The sequence below is a fragment of the Sycon ciliatum genome, chromosome 7 (assembly GCF_964019385.1).
Source record: "Sycon ciliatum chromosome 7, ocSycCili1.1, whole genome shotgun sequence".
NCBI lineage: Eukaryota > Metazoa > Porifera > Calcarea > Leucosolenida > Sycettidae > Sycon > Sycon ciliatum.
In genome coordinates this window covers 35117915-35128757 of record NC_088649.1, presented here as the reverse complement: position 1 = coordinate 35128757, position 10843 = coordinate 35117915, and the positions used below count along the sequence as shown (strand labels likewise).

Here is a 10843-nt window from a genome sequence, read left to right as displayed (position 1 = left end):
TATTCGTCTTGACAAAGCCCCGCCACTGATACGTTACTATTTATTCGTGAAGACTTGGGAACGGAAACAAAACATGTCATGAGAAAGAACAACAGGAAAAAGAAGCACACTCAACTAATCCGTGTGTCACGGCTGTTCCATGCTGGAAAGTATTGAAGATGGCCGATCTTTTTGCCGAAAAGTGTCACTGTACACGTGACCACTGTATCTACGGTAACCAAAATGGCGAGTGGGTACACTTGGTGTTTTTTTGTAAGAACAAAAAATTAATGCTTTGGATGCATTTCATAAAATTATGCTGATCTTGTGCGGGATCAGCTTGTTTTTACAACAAATTATTATTACTTTGCATACAGGAATTCTATGTCCTGCTCGAAACTCGGTATATTGATTGTTGACTTGGGAAGTTCGGAGCGTGGAAGAGTCCAGTACTAGTAAATGTACCTACGCTGACTTACCTTTCCCCACCACCACCACCCGCCATCCTTTGGCGACGCGTTTCAATGTCCTTTCAAAGTTTCCTTCATCCTTACTACTATGATAGTTATTGTCATCAGCTTTTTTGGATTCTGACATGCAAACGGCATACTCATTTACAGCAACTGTCAGTGCTCAACTAGCTGACTTGTCGGAGTGCTTCCGCTTTGCAGGCTGGAGCCTCATGGCGTTGTATCTTGGCAGCGTGCTGTTCAAATATTGCCAGAAGTGTACTAGTAGCGTGGAGCCGGTCCACGTCCCTGATTTCTGATGGATGTTCTCAGGTGCTTGAAGCACTTGTGGATGGACCACCTTGTTCGCCCATCAGTCCAAGGGATACACCGAACTGACTGATGCAGTCCACAGTATGCGCCTCCAGCATGTGCATTTTAGGCGTTAATAGTCTTGTTCTGGTCGTAGACTGTCTTCCTTAGTGTTGCCATGAAGAGTTTAAAGGGGAAGTATACCCTAAAATCAAATTTTCACCAGTTGTAGTCTTCTGGGTGCTGAGTCGAATGGTCTTGGTCCGAGGAAGCTGCGACGCTCCCTTCCTACTTGAATCCCAATCGAACTCGCGCACTTCCACCGAAACTGGGTGACTGCGCCCTACTAGATGGGGATTTGTATGCAAAATGTCACTAAAAGCGCCATTTCGTTCTTATAAAAGCACGGATGGCCGCGATTGGCCCATATGTTGTAGTCTTTTGGACGCTGAGTCGACTGGTTTTGGTCCGAAAAGGCTGCGATGCAGCGTTCCTCCTTTATTCCCAATCGAACATGGTTGAACAAGCGGTCACGTGCTCCTGGGTGCCCAAATCACCTGGTCACCGCGCCAGCAGGCGAGAACTTTCACACCAAGGTTCAACTCGAGTTCAACTCGAGTGACAGGACTGCACCCAAAAAAGGTCAAACAGGCTAGTAAGTTGTACCCTGCAGGCACGGTGACCAGGTGACTGGCGTACGCAGGAGCACGTGACCGCTTGTTCAACCATGTTCGATTGGGAATAAAGGAGGAACGCTGCATCGCAGCCTTTTCGGACCAAAACCAGTCGACTCAGCGTCCAAAAGACTACAACATATGGGCCAATCGCGGTCATCCGTGCTTTTATAAGAACGAAATGGCGCTTTTAGTGACATTTTGCATACAAATCCCCATCTAGTAGGGCGCAGTCACCCAGTTTCGGTGGAAGTGCGCGAGTTCGATTGGGATTCAAGTAGGAAGGGAGCGTCTCAGCTTCCTCGGACCAAGACCATTCGACTCAGCACCCCGAAGACTACAACTGGTGAAAATTTGATTTTAGGGTATACTTCCCCTTTAATGTTCGTAGAGAGTTGATGCAGCGTGTCAGGAGTGATCTTGTTGCACACTGCGAAGATTGCCCTACAATCTTTGTATTGCGTGAAGAGTCTGCCGTACTTGTCTGGGAGTGCTGATGCTCTATCTGGCAGGTCTTGTTGTTGCGGTGTGTACTGGATGTATGGTGAGTTGTCAGTGTTGAAGATGTTTGTCATTGTCTGTAGAGGAGCACTGGTTATTTCCTTGCATGTGGCTGGCTGCAGTGCTTTATGAATGTGGTTTCCCATGAAAGCCCCGGAGTGATATGCCTGTCTGTCTATTCTGTGTTTTTTAAGCACGGGCTCGAAAGATTCGTGGCATGGCTGCATTGAATTCTGCGCTCAGCAAGAATAGACGAGATAAAGGAAGAAGGAGATTTTAGCTGAGCTGCCCACAGCTTAGCTTTGCAATCATATGACATGCATTCTACCTCAAATGCATCTTGGAATAGTTCATGCATATACGACACACACGACAGACGCTCGCAACATGGGTGCTGCACGGCTGCATTCACTTGCCACAAACAGACACAGCAGGAAAGAGAGGGGAGGGTGATAAAAAGGCAGGTGCTTCATTCCCTGCAAAGAAGGCCGGGGAAGCAAGCTCTAGAAGTGCGTCTCGACTGCAGCGGGTGGGATTAGCCCTAGACGCCGTTGAGCATGACGTCGACGGTTTCTTGGGCCTGCACCTTTTCTCCTATCCTCAGCACCTGAGCACACTTTACAAGGGCCAGGAGTGGTACTGCCATGTGGCTGCCACAGATAGAGAGTTGGTGTTCTAAAGTCACTAGAAGAAGAGGAGGATGCCCTTCTCAAGTACGATCTGCATGAATCACAAAATGTTGCAGGATGTACGTCTGGCGTGTCTGTTGCTGTGTTGATGTTGAAATAATGCAGGAGCTCATCTGCGTGATCAGCCACAGCATGTGTAGTCGTCCTCGTCTTCTTGTCTTTCCGAAAGGGTGGTATAAAGAACCCACACACCCTGCACAGAGACTCTAGCACTGAATTGTGGGTTGCCATGGGGGCTGACAACGAGAGACCCTCGACGAGAATGAGTGGCCCTCGACGAAAAAAACTCAATTGGGTTGCAGAGGTAGTATGATCGTGCACCAGGAAAAACTTGGAAAAGACGCTAGAAAACCTTACCTTGGGCAAGAAGCTAGCTGAAAGTATCCCCAGGAATAGGCACGATGCTATGAAAAGGAAGAATACGAAGGAAACGTTCGTCGAGGAAAAGAGCACTTTCATCAGGAGTGAAGCTTCGAAATTTTGGACATGAAGACGACTGCATTCAAGGAGTTTTATAAACCTGAATTCACCTGGAAGGCAGGCTTGGTTTGTCCTATATCCATCGAAGAAGCCATGTATTCAAGGTAATTTCGATGCAATTCAATTTCAAATTTTTGAATTTTCTTGAGCAACCTAGCTGCGCCAGCCGCAAAGGCGCGGATGACGTAGGTGCCGCTTTTTCGGAATCTGAACAGCCGTGGTGTGTGTGCGTGCATGCAGTACAACTATGACGTAATGAATATAGATACACCCAATTACGACGCGGTCGCGCAGAGATTCCTCCTTGAGGGTACGGCCGAGGCCTTTGCACTGCGCACAGCAGCGAGCATCACACGTTCCACATAGGCTGTGTGACAAGAAGTCGCATGCACTTTGTAGTTCACACAGGGCTGTGTAAAACGCATCAAATGATTCTCCAGCTTGCTGGACACGCTGGTAAAACTCTATGCGGTCCAACAGTGGATTACGTTGCCGTCTGATATACGCCTGAATGCGCTCCAGCATCAGGTCGACGTCAGCTGAAGCTGGTATGCAGATAATATCCTCTCGGATAAAACGTCGCAGCTCCTCATCGAAACACTGACGGAGTGTTGCCACTCTGGCCTCACGAGCCTGGCTGGCCAAATGCTGGCAAACACTAAAATCTCTCCAGCTTTCAACGAAGGAGTGAAAATCAGCCAGCGTCGCAGACGACAATAAGTGTGGGCAGGAAACACTGTTCACTGGCCGTGGTGCTGAGGTCTGCGAGGTGGACTGAGCTGGTGCTGAGGGCTGCGGAGCGAACTGAGGCTGCGATGGTGATAGCGACCTGCTCTGAACATTCTTGAACAGATCTTGCATCGCCTTATCACGAGCCTCAGCTGCACGCATCTGCTGCTCCATAAATTTCATCAGGACACCCATTTGAGATTCCTGCTGTCGCTCGGTCGCGGAGGACAGGTCAAATCCGGTATCGTCCTGTGATTGTTCCATTACGATTAGTCACTCTCGTCCACGAGTACGAACAAATACACTACTAAAATAATTCAACTGAGACAGAGTTTCGATCGCGGAAACTACTACTTCACACGGAAAAAACAACTGGGCCCGTGCAAACACTACAAGGTGCGGACACAAGGCACGGACACAGGAAAGAACAAGTTCACTGCGCCATGATACGTTACTATTTATTCGTGAAGACTTGGGAACGGAAACAAAACATGTCATGAGAAAGAACAACAGGAAAAAGAAGCACACTCAACTAATCCGTGTGTGTGTGCGTGCATGCAGTACAACTATGACGTAATGAATATAGATACACATCAGCCACACTTGCGTAAATATAACTGGTTTCTTCCCACTCGTCCTACGCGCAATCCCTGCACTTTACCTAAAGCCCGAACCTCAGCTTATACCAGATCTCCGTTTTTTGCTGCCTATTCTCTCTGGCTGACCCTGCCTCTATCAGTAAAATCGTCTTGTACGCTAAAGGATTTCAAGGCCAACATGAAGCTCGTGTTCTAATAACTGCCAGTTCTTCATCCACATTTGTTTCTCTTTGCCTCCAGTAATGTGTAATATTTATTTATTTTTGCTTTGTTTTTGTTTACTGCCATGGCTGGCTACCGCCCCCCTCCCTCCATATTGGCCTATATTCTCTGGCCACGGGAAGGTGAAATAAATAAAATAAAATAAAATAAAAATAAAATTACTTTGGTGTTTTGCAGCTCTATTTCGTTCCCTGACGGTAACCAAATCTAGATGTAGGAATCTGTTGAGCAGGAGAGTGACACATGTCTTCCCGAAGGCTGTCCAGGCTGCAGTGGTGATGAAGAAGACACAATCATCACCCCGAGATCGATTGTAGCGAATTGGAAAACTCATGGTGAATTTGCTTCCACTCCAAGGCAATGTCGAGGTATGAAGGGTGCGTGTACTGCCTTCCAAAGTGAAGAGGAGATGAACATGGCTGTGCATAGCTGTTGTTCTACATCAACTTACCTACTCTTGCTGGTACCGTAGTGGCATATTGCATAGGCCTTGACGGATTATGCTAGCATAATTTTTCGCATAATTCCTACCAAAATCGAATAGTCGCATAATTCGAGGCAAATTGCATACGAATCGCATAAATTGGAATAATCCGCCTGTTCGCATCAAATTCCATACAGTTGTACATGTTCTACAAGTACAAGTACAAGTTGATGCACCGGGAAGTCGTAGGTTTACGACTTTTAACATGTCCAGTCCACTACAATCAGTGACGGTCGTAGCTAGGTCGGACGGTGCGTTGACCCCGTTGAACTTTTGCTACTACAGTACAGCGCCCTCTACAAAAAATTCCCCTGTTATTTTGCACAGAACCATCATATACATTAGCAGCATATGTGAGCATAATGCGGCGTAATATGTATAACTTTTTGCATAAAAATAGCATAATTCTGCAATTTTTTCAGCAATGCGAAAAGCATAATTTCACGAAAATATTAGCATAATCCGTCAAGGCCTATTGGACCATGATGAAGGAGCGGCTATAAGCAGAAAGAGCTCATTCCAAAAGAACTGCCTTTGCTGAGTCCAGCTCAGGAGGCTCGAAAAGAACTAGAATTTCTCATGGACTCAGTACCAAGTCGATTGCTCAGCAGCGCCTGTCTTACTTCCTTGATGAAGCACGTACAGTTAGTTGTGGATTGTTGTAATGCCAGGCCTACAGTGAGCATGCACAGCATGGTGACAGCTAAGCAGTACGCACGTCATCAAGCCCAATTTCCAAATATGGAAGGTGTTATTTATGAAATTAATTATTTGACACGGTTCCTCTTCTCTGATCGGCTCGAGACATAGCCCATCGGAATCAGTGCCCAATTCTCCTTCGGATAAGCCATACTTATTTTTGGCGTTCAGTTTCCCTTTAAGTCCCTACCTTCCAACCCGGCAAATATTTAGATTTTGATAAAAAACGATTCAAAGCCTCTTTTTGTAATACTTGAAGTATAGAAACTTGTATTGTGGCAACACTGACCAACACTCAGATGCACTGCTTCTTCACACAGCTGAACAATTCTTCTTTCTTCTCAACGTTTCGGTCACTCTGACCATCTTCAGGATGAAGCAGACACGGAAGCAAGGCAGACTTTAAAACAACAAGCTGGCTAGGTGCGTGCGGAATACAGCGGGGAAAACAAAACAAAAAAACAACAACTCCCAAGCGAAAAATGACACATGCCACATGATCACAATAGGGGTGCTAGTCCTCCGTGTGAGAGACTAGGGCGGTGATAATTACATGTATGTACAACCTGTGGAATACAGCAGGGGGAGAGGGGAGGGGGGGGGGGGACACTCTCAGGCGAGAGAAGAAAAAAAACCGGCAACAGCCACATGACTACAGTAGTGTGGACAGTGCCAACATAATGCTAAAGTCTAGGGTGGTGATACGTACAATTTGTGGGTGCTAAGGTTTCACATGGATAGCTATCACTCCAATGAAACACCGCTTGGCTGAGGTATTGAGCGCTGGAGGAAGAATGGAACTAGCTGCTCCTTGCGGCACCTTAGTAGAAAATGCAACTGACAAATACATCTCTCTAGCTTCCATGCACACTTCACATACAACCAGGGCGTCTTAGTCCTTGAGAAGGACAACGTATTATAAATTCGGAACGACGCTTCACGCAGCTTCATTATAGCAACTTGTATTGTGGCAACACTGACCAACACTCAGATGCACTGCTTCTTCACACAGCTGAACAATTCTTCTTTCTTCTCAACGTTTCGGTCACTCTGACCATCTTCCGGATGAAGCAGACACGGAAGCAAGGCAGACTTTAACGTGAAGCGTCGTTCCGAATTTATAATACGTTGTCCTTCTCAAGGACTAAGACGCCCTGGTTGTATGTGAAGTGGGCATGGAAGCTAGAGAGATGTATTTGTCAGTTGCATTTTCTACTAAGGTGCCGCAAGGAGCAGCTAGTTCCATTCTTCCTCCAGCGCTCAATACCTCAGCCAAGCGGTGTTTCATTGGAGTGATAGCTATCCATGTGAAACCTTAGCACCCACAAATTGTACGTATCACCACCCTAGACTTTAGCATTATGTTGGCACTGTCCACACTACTGTAGTCATGTGGCTGTTGCCGGTTTTTTTTCTTCTCTCGCCTGAGAGTGTCCCCCCCCCCTCCCCCTCTCCCCCTGCTGTATTCCACAGGTTGTACATACATGTAATTATCACCGCCCTAGTCTCTCACACGGAGGACTAGCACCCCTATTGTGATCATGTGGCATGTGTCATTTTTCGCTTGGGAGTTGTTGTTTTTTTGTTTTGTTTTCCCCGCTGTATTCCGCACGCACCTAGCCAGCTTGTTGTTTTAAAGTCTGCCTTGCTTCCGTGTCTGCTTCATCCTGAAGATGGTCAGAGTGACCGAAACGTTGAGAAGAAAGAAGAATTGTTCAGCTGTGTGAAGAAGCAGTGCATCTGAGTGTTGGTCAGTGTTGCCACAATACAAGTTGCTATAATGAAGCTGCGTGAAGCGTCGTTCCGAATTTGAAGTATAGATATAAGAATAATAATAAATAGTTATACTTTCACACAAAAAAAGCTCGGTGCAGCACCAATCACGGCAGGGGAACCCGACCCTCGGCCTCCACCATCGCCAAACAGCCCCTCTAGCGGCTGTCTCCATGGCTGCGAGAAACATGGTGACGCGTGACCATGGTGACATAGGCGATGATCGCGCGATGATAGGCGATGTGAGTTTCTCTCACGCCGTATTTGAATTTGAAATGCGTGACGCGCACGTCAGACTGATCGAGTAACACTAACAGTCGATTGTCAGTAACTTTTACATGACTGGTACAGTTTGCTATGGCGCCCACGTCGTTATGATTGTGGCAATGAGTACGAGTATGTTCGCATGAGCCATGGCGCGCGAAACAACCATGCCAGCAGCAGGGCTGTACTGTATCATTGTATGAATGAAGACATGGACCTGGAAGAAGAACAAACGATTCATTATCAAAACCAATTTCAAACTTGGACTTCACGGCGAATTTCAAGAGCAGTACGTGGCATTGTGGCCTCTAATTTCCAAAAACAAAACCTTCTTGCCAAGCCGAACTCTGTTACCGTTCTAGTCTGCAGTGCACATGGTGTGCGTGTGTGTGATGTAGCTATCCAAGTCTGTGCTAGCGAAACCTCCGTGTGGACAGCTGCTCCAACTAAACGTTTGTGATCGCGAAGGTAAGGCATAGCCCTGGATCTAGTAGTGTATCTCTCCTCAATCGTCTGCAAGACTGGTGTTAGTTGATGTATTTTAGTTGAGTGCTGTGTGCGCTGTCTGATGTCTAGCGGTGTAATGGTGCGAGATAAATGTTTCAGACACGGGCAGCTACGGCCGGTACGCGTACAGTAGCTAGATCGACTTGGTCGATGCGATTGTTTGAACTAAGTCTTGTAGATCGGCTGCGCCCGGCGCTAGGGTAGAAGCAGGGAGTCATGAAAGAGGTTTCACCACTTCCTTGCCTGGGTAGAACCCGCTGACTTGCGAAGTGCGCCACTCCCGCTAGTTCACGCTACTCTGCTGCATGCAGCGCCCGAGTGTCGCCTTCGTCACGCTCGCGTTCCACTAGCACGCCGGTGAGCGAGCATCTGCTCAGCCCTGGGTGTTTTTACTCACTGCCCGCGCAGCCATTCATTTCGCCTTTACAGGATGTGATAAAAATCTAACCAAAATTTGATGCAGAGACTGCGGAGCGATGCAGCACTTTCCAGTAGATCAACCACAATGGTCCTTCCACCCCCCCCCCCCCCCCCCCCCCCCCAAAGCTCAAATCTCATTCAGTCCACAGAACAACATTCAGGTACGTAGCTAGGCTGTCAACAAGCGGAGCGGGTTACCTTAATTTTTATTGACAATAAACCATAATACATGTAAGGCTGCGCAGACATGTACACGTCTGCAAAACTGTGTGTTTCGATTTTCAACGCCACCCACGAAAAAAGGGGTTGTTCGCACCCTCCGAGCGTTTGGTATTATTATAATGCTCTGGTGTGAGTGTTATTGAACCAGTGTGGCAGTGAGGAGTTTGAGACACGGGGGTTTTAGGTAGGGCTCAAACGGTCACGGTTTTACCCCTGACGGTTAACTGCTAAGCTAACGGTTGGTTAACCGGTTATAACCTATAAGCCACGGCAATCCTGCGGACTCTTTTTTAACCGTATATTTGACTATACTCATTCAAAAAATGTACCCTATTCAGTACAACGCACACATGTACATTCTCTTGCATGCTCATTCATACATACTCTCACACCAAGAGACCAGATATGACCGAGTTGACAGCCCAGAAATTGCGTACGCGTGCGACAGCCCGCGAAACTGCACACTTTGCAACGACCTGATACTTGACAAATTGACTGAAAAGTTACTGCGTAACCGTTATCTTTATCGGTTAACCGTTAATTCTTCGTAACCGGTCTGCAGCCGGTTAATCGGACTAACCGTTTGAGCCCTGGTTTTAAGTTATACATGTGTCGCGACTCGCCAGCATTCCTGCCAAGCTTTGCAAACCTGAGATCGCGACAATGGTATAGTAGTAGTAGTATTCTTCTATTTTCCATCGGAAGCCTCAAAGCAACAAAGGTGTTGAACACAACTCTTATAAGAAGAGGGCCGATAACAGAGTAGAGTGGTGTGGTGTGACCTACGTGTATGAACATGTATTCAAATGTACCTGTGGGGCATGTGACTAATGCACCGCTAAAGTAAAAGTAAATTATCGTATCCGTTCCCGAAGGGAACTCACGACGGCCGCTAACACCCGATAAACCCTAGCGGCAGATGCAGCGCCTAACGGTGGGGGTGAGTGGGTAAGTCTCACAACCACTGGCACAAGTGCCGAAAACGACCCCATTAGCTGCATCCATGTACCCCTTGTGCCTGGCCACAAGTTCCCAGTTGACTGTGGGTAGCAGCACGGCTGGAAAAACCGCTCCCAGGCAGGACTTGAACCAGGTACCTCTCGTATCTCAATCATGGTCTTTGACCAACCCACTGTGCCTGCCTGGTCATGCACCTCTGGGTCCGTAATATTAATACTGCCCTCGATATCGGGACGTTTCCGGCCAAATCGGGATGGCAGGTCGGTATGCACCAGTTCGAGAGGCTGCAGGGTGGATGGCTCTACTGCGTGGATAGCATGCATGTAGGTTAGAGCGTCAGGAACAGTGTGGAAATGGTGTACTGCGGACCAGGGAGAAGAGAGTGGGTATAATGACCCGTGAGTCGTGACCCATGCAAGCTGCATGCCTGGTACTATATGCTGTTTGTGTGACTGAGGTCATGCAGCGACGGGTGCACGACCTTATTATCATGCTAAGTATCACCCGGCGCTGCACCGATCCGTCGTCTTTCGCCAACTTCAGCGCACAGCCATTGCACAACAAACACCCCAGCAGCAGCTGGAGTACTGGCCACTGTGCTTGAACCTGATGTAGATGTGATGTTTCGAAGGGTGGTAGCGTTCCTACACCTACGGATGCTGAACACTCAGTCTAACAGAGTCTAAAGCAAACTGTGGAAAATTTCCAAAGAAAATGCATGGGTACATTTTGATGGATGAAAACGCGTGGGGTTGTACGAAGCACCAACCACATACATCTACAGTAAGTATCGTTTATAAAGTGACCGGATATAATGATATACCGGTTATAGTGATAGAACACGTCAAAATCAAAATCAAATCAGAAAAAATACAGCTAA

At 47.3% G+C, this 10843-nt stretch overlaps 1 protein-coding gene across 1 annotated transcript in view; it reads left to right on the top strand.

The window, feature by feature from the left end:
- Positions 1 to 8092: 8092 nt before the first annotated feature.
- LOC135821405 (uncharacterized) overlaps positions 8093 to 10843 on the top strand; it is an 11677-nt gene continuing 8926 nt past the window's right edge. Inside the window, exon 1 of the mRNA XM_065334475.1 lies at positions 8093 to 8322. The gene's annotated coding sequence lies outside the window, so the exon portion shown is untranslated. The remainder of the gene's footprint in view (positions 8323 to 10843) is intronic.